General features: G+C 37.3%; 1 protein-coding gene across 1 annotated transcript in view; it reads left to right on the forward strand.

Annotated features, from left to right (window-relative positions):
• LOC103116156 (mono-ADP ribosylhydrolase 2) overlaps positions 1 to 8,448 on the forward strand; it is a 268,300-nt gene extending 259,852 nt beyond the window's left edge. Inside the window, exon 15 of the mRNA XM_060201679.1 lies at positions 5,156 to 8,448. The gene's annotated coding sequence lies outside the window, so the exon portion shown is untranslated. The remainder of the gene's footprint in view (positions 1 to 5,155) is intronic.
• The last annotated feature ends 387 nt before the right edge of the window (positions 8,449 to 8,835 follow it).

The following is an 8,835-nucleotide window of genomic DNA, read 5'->3' on the forward strand; positions in this document are numbered from 1 at the left end:
AGAAGGAAAAAAAAAAAAAAAACAACCTGTGAATTGTGAGGAAGAGTGACACAAATAGTTAACACCATTGCCTCCCAGCACTTCTTCACACTCCAGGATAGCGGCTTCTTAATAGGTCACTTCCCTTTCCCGAAAGATCACATTGCAATAGAATCTTGAACTCCAGCATCTTGGCAGAATAAAGATGGATTTAAAAAAAAAAAACAAAAAGGGAGTTGGGCTGTAGCACATTGGGTTAAGCGCAGGTGACGCAAAGCACAAGGACCAGCATAAGGATCCTGGTTGGAACCCCGGCTCCCCACCTGCAGGGGAGTCGCTTCACAGGTGGTGAAGCAGGTCTGCAGGTGTCTATCTTTCTCTCCTCCTCTCTGTCTTCCCCTCCTCTCTCCATTTCTCTCTGTCCTATCCAACAATGACAACAACAATAATAACTACAACAATAAAACAACAAGGGCAACAAAAAGGAATAAATAAATAAAATTAATATTTTTTTAAAAAAAAGATGGATAATGAATGACAGCATGCTTCTGTCCTTACCATAATGATTATGAACATCATTTAAAATCAAACATATAATTTTTATAATTCATGTATGGCATAGGACCACCAAAATATATAAACTTACACAAATATGTTCTATAAACATTTCTTCACTTTTTGTCCTTGTTCATGTATTAAAAATTATCCTGCTAAACTCTAGAGATGATACAGTAGAGGAATTTCCATTAAAAAGTAATGAAGTGAGACTAACCCGCAACAGTTTAAATGAAAGCTCCTATGTATTGGCTTACCTTTTGCCCTTTTGTTACCAACAAATTACAGACTCCTGATCTGAATGTTCTCTTATAGACACTACTGTTTTCCTGTGCAATTAACACCCAGATACAGTACCAGGATAAATCTATTTTCCTTAGCTAATGCTAAAAGATTTCTATGCTCAGTTTAATAAATCCATTCTATTTCTCAAATAGATAATTTGTAAAAACTTAAATAAGTTTAAATGTTAAAGTAGTCTGAGGAAATTCAATTTCTGGAAGAAGTAACTTCACAGGATTATTGGACCAATGGAAACTCAAATACTCCCAGTGCAAAATTATTTGATAATACCCTAACCTCTCCATAGACAATAGTGATATTTTGAACAAAGTTGTCATAGAAAACAGTATGACCATTAGCTATTACCTAACCCCCACAGAAATATTTACATGCTTATATGTGTAGAAAATGTCTAGTAATGTAATAGGAAGGAGGAAACTTTAGTTCTTTGCATCACATATTCATAGAAATTGTATATATATTCACCTGGATTATCACCAGGGCTCAGTGCAGGCACTACAAATCCACAGCTTTAGGTGGCCAATTTCTACATTTTTTTCTTTTTTTTTATTTGACAAGACAGAGAGAAATTGAGAGGGAAGGGGAGATAGGAACAGAGAACCTGCTTCACCATTGTGAAGTGTCCTTCCTGTAGGTAATGAGCAGAAGCTTGAACCCAGTCCTCAATGCATGGTACTATGTGTGCTTAACCAAGTGTGCCACCACCTGGGCCCTCCACAGAAATATTTACATGGCTACATTTGTAGTTTAATAGGAAAGAGGAACCTTTGTTTCATTGCATCACATATTAAAGAAATACAGTGAAATGGAAATAATATCAGTGTTCAAAGACATAACAAAAATATTTGGTGTTCTGTAATTTATTGTGAAAATAGGGATGTCACTAAGTGACTGTTGGGGAAGCTTCAATAAATCAATAGTATGCTCTTGCATGTAAAATGTAAAAATAGGAGGGGGTAGATAGCATAATGGTTATGCAAAAAGACTCTCATGCCTGAGGCTCCGAAGTCCCAGGTCAATCCCCCGCACCACCGTAAGCCAGAGCTGCGCAGTGCTCTGGTGTTTCTCTCTGTGTCTTTCTTTCTCTGCATCTCTCTCAAAAATTAAAATAAATAAATAACTTTAAAAAAGCAACAATTAAAAAAATAGGGGCTAGGTGGTGGTGCACATGGTTAAGCACACCCATTACAGTGTGCAAGGACCCGGGTTCAAGCTCCTGGTCCCCACCTGCAGGAGAAAGCTTTGTGAGTGGTGAAGAAAAGCTGCAGGTGTCTCTCTGTCTCTATCCCCCCCTCAGGTTTTCTCTGTCTCTATCCAATAATAAATATATATTTAAATTAAAAAATAATTTCAATGTGTAATTGTGGGCATGTAACTATTATTATGGAATTTAATCATTTGATAATAGAGAAACATGTTTGCACTCTCAGAACACCTGTTCTTAGAATATAGCTACATGGCTAGAGGTTCAGGCTATTCTATAGGGTGGAGAGACCGTGAAAAAAGAAGAAGGTTTTGGAAACAGACTATTTTGGATTTCTGGCTCCAGTAGCTGTCATCTAGAAGAGATGAACTTTCCTCATGGACCCAGGCCAGATTATAGAATCATGATAAATAAGCATTGCTAATTTTAGCCTCTAAGCTTTGGCATAGTTTGTTGTGAAACAATAAATAGCTAACTGAAACAACAGGATAATGAAAGCCCACCCCCCCACCACCACAGCACAAATACTAATAAGATAATACTTGCAACATAAGCAATAGTGTTTTAAAATAAATAGTTCAAGTTACATGAAAACAAAGATAACAGAAGAGAAATTTGAAAGCCAAACCAATAACTGAGTCAGATGACGACACAGCATCCTTAAGGTCTATAAATTGATTTTTTTAAATTATTAATTAATTTTGCCACCAAGGTTATCATTAGGGCTCTATGCCAGTACTATGAATCTATTGCTCAAGCATTCCTGAGCACACAATACTAATGTTTAAATCTTGTTCAGCTACAAAAATGAAGCTACACTGGCAAATTTAAGATGTCCCAGAATGAGTCAATCAGGGTTTAACAAACTTTCCACCAATCTGAACTGCACTCACTGAAAATGTCATTTGCATAAATTATTCTAACCCCTAACCCTATGGCTGAAGTGTCTTTATTTCTCAAATTACAGACCTGGAACCTTAGTTAGATGTTGACTTGTAACACACAAGCTGTAAAACTGAAGCTGTGAAATTCACACTATAACACATCAGCTGTAACCTGACCAGATTTGGGTTTCTCCAACAGGTGATAGAAACTACAAGTGGGAGTCAGGCAGTAGCGCAGCAGGTTAAGCGCACGTGGTGCAAAGCACAAGGACCTGCATATGCCGGTTTGAGCCCCCAGGTCCCCACCTGCAGGGGAGTCACTGCAGGGAGGTGAAGCAGGTCTGCAGGTGTCTCTCTTTCTCTCCCCCTCTGTCTTCCCCTCCTCTCTCCATTTCTCTCTGCCCTATCCAACAACCACGACACCAATAACAACAACAATAACTACAACAATAAAACAAGGGCAACAAAAGGGAATAAATAAATAAATATTTTAAAAGTATTAAAAAAAAACTACAAGTGAGCAGTCAGTTTGACACAGGCATGTATGCTACCTAAAGCCATATTACAAAATGAGACACTGTCTATGTGATCACAGGCCTATAGTATGCTTGTGACAAGTGAAATTTTGAAAGTAGCACTTTGAATTCCTACATAAGAAAACAAAGTCTAAAGATGGGCTTATGATGCACAAGCTTACCAGGTACACAAGGAAGTGATTCATCATAAATGAGAATCAGTGGAGCACATTACAAGATGATTCATCTATGAGAGCTTGAGAGAGTAGAAAAATTGTGAAGATATTATTTTTTAAAAAGTGTTATAAGGACACTAGTCTTTTCAACATCAAAATTTTAGGTCAGAGAATGGAATAATTGTGTTTTTAAAAACTGGAAAAATAATTTTCAATATAAAATTCTATGCTGTTTTCACTATAATTTAAGAGAATGATACCTACCAGTTTTGGGTGGGGGGCTATGGAAAGTTTGTTACCTTTCTTTAGAAGTTAGTAAAGGATATATAAGAGGAAGAAGAAAACTAAACCCAGAATAAAGTATAGGTGAATAAAACAAGATCTTTCTTTTAATTTTTTCCCTTTTTTTTTAATTGGTGGTTTAATAATGATGGACAAGGGAGTCGGGCAGTAGCACAACAGATTAAACGCATGTGGCATGAAGCGCAAGGACTGGTGTAAGGATCCCAGATTCGAGCCCCCGGCTCCCCACCTGCAGGGAAGTCCCTTCACAAGCGGTGAAGCAGGTCTGCAGGTGTCTATCTTTCTCTCCCCCCTACCCCTCCTCTCTATTTCTCTCTGTCCTATAAAAAATAATGATGGACATTATGTGGGGTAAGAGGGATACAATTCCATACATTTCCCATCAACAGAGTTCCATACACCATCCCCTTCATTGGAAGTCTCCCTATTTGTTTTTTAAATATATTTATTTATTTAATATTATATAGAAAGAAATTGAGAGTGAAGGAGGAGAATAAAGGGAGAGAGACAGAGAGACACCTGCAGCCCTGATTCACCACCTGTGAAGTTTTCCCCGTGCAGTTGGGGACCACAGGCTTTAACCTGGGATCTTGTGCACTATAATGTGGGCACTTAACTAGGTGTGTCACTGCCTACCGCCCTAGTTCCCTATTCTTTATTCCTCTGGGCATATGGACCAAAGATCTTTATGGGGTACAGAAGGTGGAAGGTCTGGTTTCTGTAACTGCTTCTTCAAACTTGGTCATTGACAGGTTTATCCATACCCCCTCTGGGAAGCTGGGGTTCCAGGACACATTTGTGAGGTATAAGGTCTTAAAGCAATGGGATAGCCATCAATGACTTTTGCAAATCAGTATTACAAAAATAAAATTGTTATTATTTTTGTGTTGAGCTGTGGCAGTCAGAGAATATGAACTGACCCCCTGAAGGAGGAAACTTTCAAGGTTAGAATTTTCAAAGAATACTTTAAAGAATTCAGATAATCATCCCACTAGCTGAAGCAAATTGTCAAGGTGGCAGGTATTTTATTAGAAATAATCTATCTGCTCTTTAAAGATACCCAATACCAGCAATTACAGTTCAGATATGGAAAGCTGCCTTTGATATCCAGATAAAATGTTCCTAGGTCTGTTTAATGGGTTTGAAACATTTTAATGGTTAAAAGACATTCATTGCTAAGCCTATGATGATGCTTTATCTTTAATTTAACAAATGGATTCTCCTTGTCATTCACAGGGGCACAAGATGAAGCAAAGGGAAAAGAAATGGAAGTAAATGCCAGTCCTCAGCATGGCAGGCCTCTCCTAACAGCAGGGGAACATGGGAAGCCAGCAGCAGTGCTGTGGAGACGGGGTGGGGGTGGAGGGAAGGCAAATCCCTTGTAAGGACAGGAAACCCTTTCCTCTAATTTCTTCAACTGCATTTTTTTTTTCTGTTTACCTACAGAAAGGAAGTTTTCTTTGTTAGATGGTGAGACCCATGTTAACATGCTATTCAGACACTATTCCTGTAATTTCTGTCTTTTTTCTTAGTTTTGCCCTAGGATCAGAAGTTTACCATTCACATGAGCATCCTGGTTCCTGTCTGTACTTTCTGAGTTATTTCACAAAGTTGTACAGTGATTTCTTCAGAGAAAGAAAAGAAAGATAATTGTTTGATGAGCTGCAGACTAAATTTCAGAAATCACCAGGTCCAGTATCAGTATAATCCACAAGTAGGCAGAATAGGAAATTGGTAAAAAAATAAATCCTTAGAGATCCCTTGGAAAAGGTCAGGACAATGAATTAGAAGTATTTTATCCAGGGATTCACAAGGTTTAACTTTGTTCCACATAGTTAAAGAGGAATAGGCAAATAGTAATTAATTCAAAGAAAAATGCATAGGTCTAACAATGAAGGTAGGACCTGGAAGCCAACAGATTCTCTTGTCTCATTATCAGGTGTATCCTTCTTTGCCTTTTTCAACAGAACTTGCTTGGCATCTGAGGTCTCTACCAGGTGTACAGCACCAGTGAGAAGTGATTTTGAGACACAACTAAAAGGGCTGTCACTCTTCTAGATGTTTGAGTTAAGAGAGGTGGCAGTTACATTTAAGATTGAAACACATTTCTAGGAATGTTCAAAGTTCTTCTTGAAATCTACTCATTGATATTCTTTACAGAAAAGAACATCCTGTCTTTATCCCAGGTTTGATGGCCCTCAGAGGAGGTTAGAGACAATTAGAGGCCACGATTATAGTTCTGACCTCCCAGGTCTGCATTTAAATGGTATAGTTTGCTCATGTCAAGTCCAGACTTAATTTCATGATTTGGCTACTTGTACCAGGGAACCACTGACTCTGATCTTGAAGGGGAACAGAAGTACACAACCCAAGACACCAGTGATAAAGTAGGCATGATGGATCAGGTAACAGGAAGAATACAGACATTGTTAGCAACTTCTGTCTCAGAGCCAATGAGAACAGCCAACCATCCCCATTCAAGGTGCCTGCTTCCCACTGTTTTGCTAGGTTCTAAGAGCAGTTGCCCCCACCCCCACTATGGAGACACATATCATTGATTATTTATCTTCTTAAATCCAAATTTATTATAAAGGCTTTAAAATTGTATGTTACATATATATATATATATATATGAACAGGAAAATTAATGCATCAAATTGAATATTTCTAAATAGAAGGGCTTTCTTCTTTCTAAATCATCTGTGAAATGCATCAGTTTTGCCCTTTCTTCTATGTAAAATGCATCTTCTTATCTTCCAATGAATTTGTCTTGGTTTTCTGAATTGGTTGCTCCCTGAATGGCATATTTGATATACTGGACTATTAAGCAAACTAAACCTCTGCTTACGTGTCTTAACATCCCAAACAATTGTTAAGTTGGTTATCATCCTAGAGCAAAATTACTGGCCTTACAATTTTGTAACATGATCATTTATTTTTCTATTATTCTGTGGTTTACTAACTACCCCTACTGTCAGTAGACATTGTTTCTTAGAAAAACAAGGAAAAGACTCATTTTAAATAGCCTAAGAAATGATGCCATATGGATGATGGTAGACCCTATATTTCATGTCATCTTTATAACTTAATTGAATGTCACCATCATTCTTGTGAAATACTTGACAAGTGCAATCTGCTAGGAGCATGTACTCTGGTGACTTCCAAATGTTAGTGCTACTCATGCTCAGTAATGAGCTACAGTAGCAAACAACATGAGGGGAACAAGAAGCATGGAAATTTTTAAATGGAAAATGATATTGACATAAGAGATCTAACATCCCTGCAAGGATACCAAATTTGAGATCTTTTCAGCCCTTGTATTCTCTCTGTCATTGTTGACAGACATTTCATTCATTCATTTTCAATGTGGGTATTGTAGACATGGAAAGAGAGTGTTCTCTTCCTGAAAAAAATATAGAAAAAGGAGAGCAAGTCTTGTATTCAGGAAAGTAAGAGCATGAGGAATAAATAGCACCCCCCCCAAATTTATTTAATTTTGATTTTATGATGAGACTTTTTTAAAATTTATTTTAGCCTCAGCATTCTGGCTGCTATTTGGCTGTAAGATTTTATGCTTTAAAATAAATAATGAAGTTAATTTTTCATTTCAAGAGTAGAGTATTAAAAATCTGGCCAGATGGAAGTCCTCAACACAGGGGTCTTTTATTTTGTTGGCTCTGTCACTATACAGAATGCACAATGGAAAATTTGAAAGCCAACTGATTCTCCCACACATGAATTCTGGCTGTCAGTGTCTAACTGCACTTCAGCCCAGCTATGTGGCATGAGAAGTTACATGAGGGAGGGGGGAAAATGACCCTATATTAGTCATGTTTGCATATAGAGAATCAAAGTAGGCTTTCAGTTCTAATCTAAAAGGTACTCAGAGGAAAGACAAAGATGTTTTTCGTCTGTTTGGTAACTACTCAGATGACAGACAACTCTTCCTTCATAAAAGCTTACAAAGGAGGCACCGAGACACTGTCTGTGACACTGGGTCACATATTAGTCACTGCAGCTAATTGAAAATCTTTTATGAAACACTGAAAAACCTCTTTGTGAATTAATACAGTTCTGCTTGATGCACTTGATTTGAAACAACATTTCTCTGGATGTGGTGCATGTTGCTTTAAAAAATAACGAAGTTAGCAGAATATGTTCGATATATTTTCTTGGGCAGTAGGGTTTTTATCACATGATTCATTGAGGATTTGCCTTACCCTAAACTTTGTGATATAAAGGAAAATCAGGAAAAAAAAAAGTAATTTTCTCAATCAAGGTATGTTTTTACTTAATGCAAATAAACATAGTCTGTCGCTTGCAAGGAAGAAATGTCTTCTGGTATCTGGTGTAAACTGCTAAACAGAATAATATATGCCTCTCTTGTTAAACCAGCACTTAAGTACTGGACTGCTTCTAAATCTGTTTGATTCTTTTCATCTGTGCCACACACTAAGATACTTAAGACAACTGTTGCCTTCATACTATATTTGTTAGAGCAGAATACAAATAAAATTTGAGAGGATAAGGGGAAATTTTCTGTTTTGTGATTTTTTTCCTTTAGTCATGAACAGTTAATTATTCAAAATGCTCATTTAATACTATGTATTTGGTTGTAAAGCTGAACATTTAAAAACTGCTCCTGAAAGTCAAATTTGGCTCACCAGTATTCTTCCCCTACAAAGATGGATCAGAGTTTGACTGTAATTTTCAGACTTAAACTGCAGTTGATGCAAAGGCCCAGTATGTAATTTTTCACCAAATAATGATACTAGGTAGCTAGTCACCCTAATAATAGGCCCTGAGGTACAAAAACTTGGTTCCTGAAATGAAGTTTGTTTATTCTTGCCATCCCCACACATTACTACTCTAAACTGACTTTTCCAGGTAGAGACAGAAAAGGCTGCCAGAACATT

The sequence above is a fragment of the Erinaceus europaeus genome, chromosome 1, assembly GCF_950295315.1.
Source record: "Erinaceus europaeus chromosome 1, mEriEur2.1, whole genome shotgun sequence".
NCBI lineage: Eukaryota > Metazoa > Chordata > Mammalia > Eulipotyphla > Erinaceidae > Erinaceus > Erinaceus europaeus.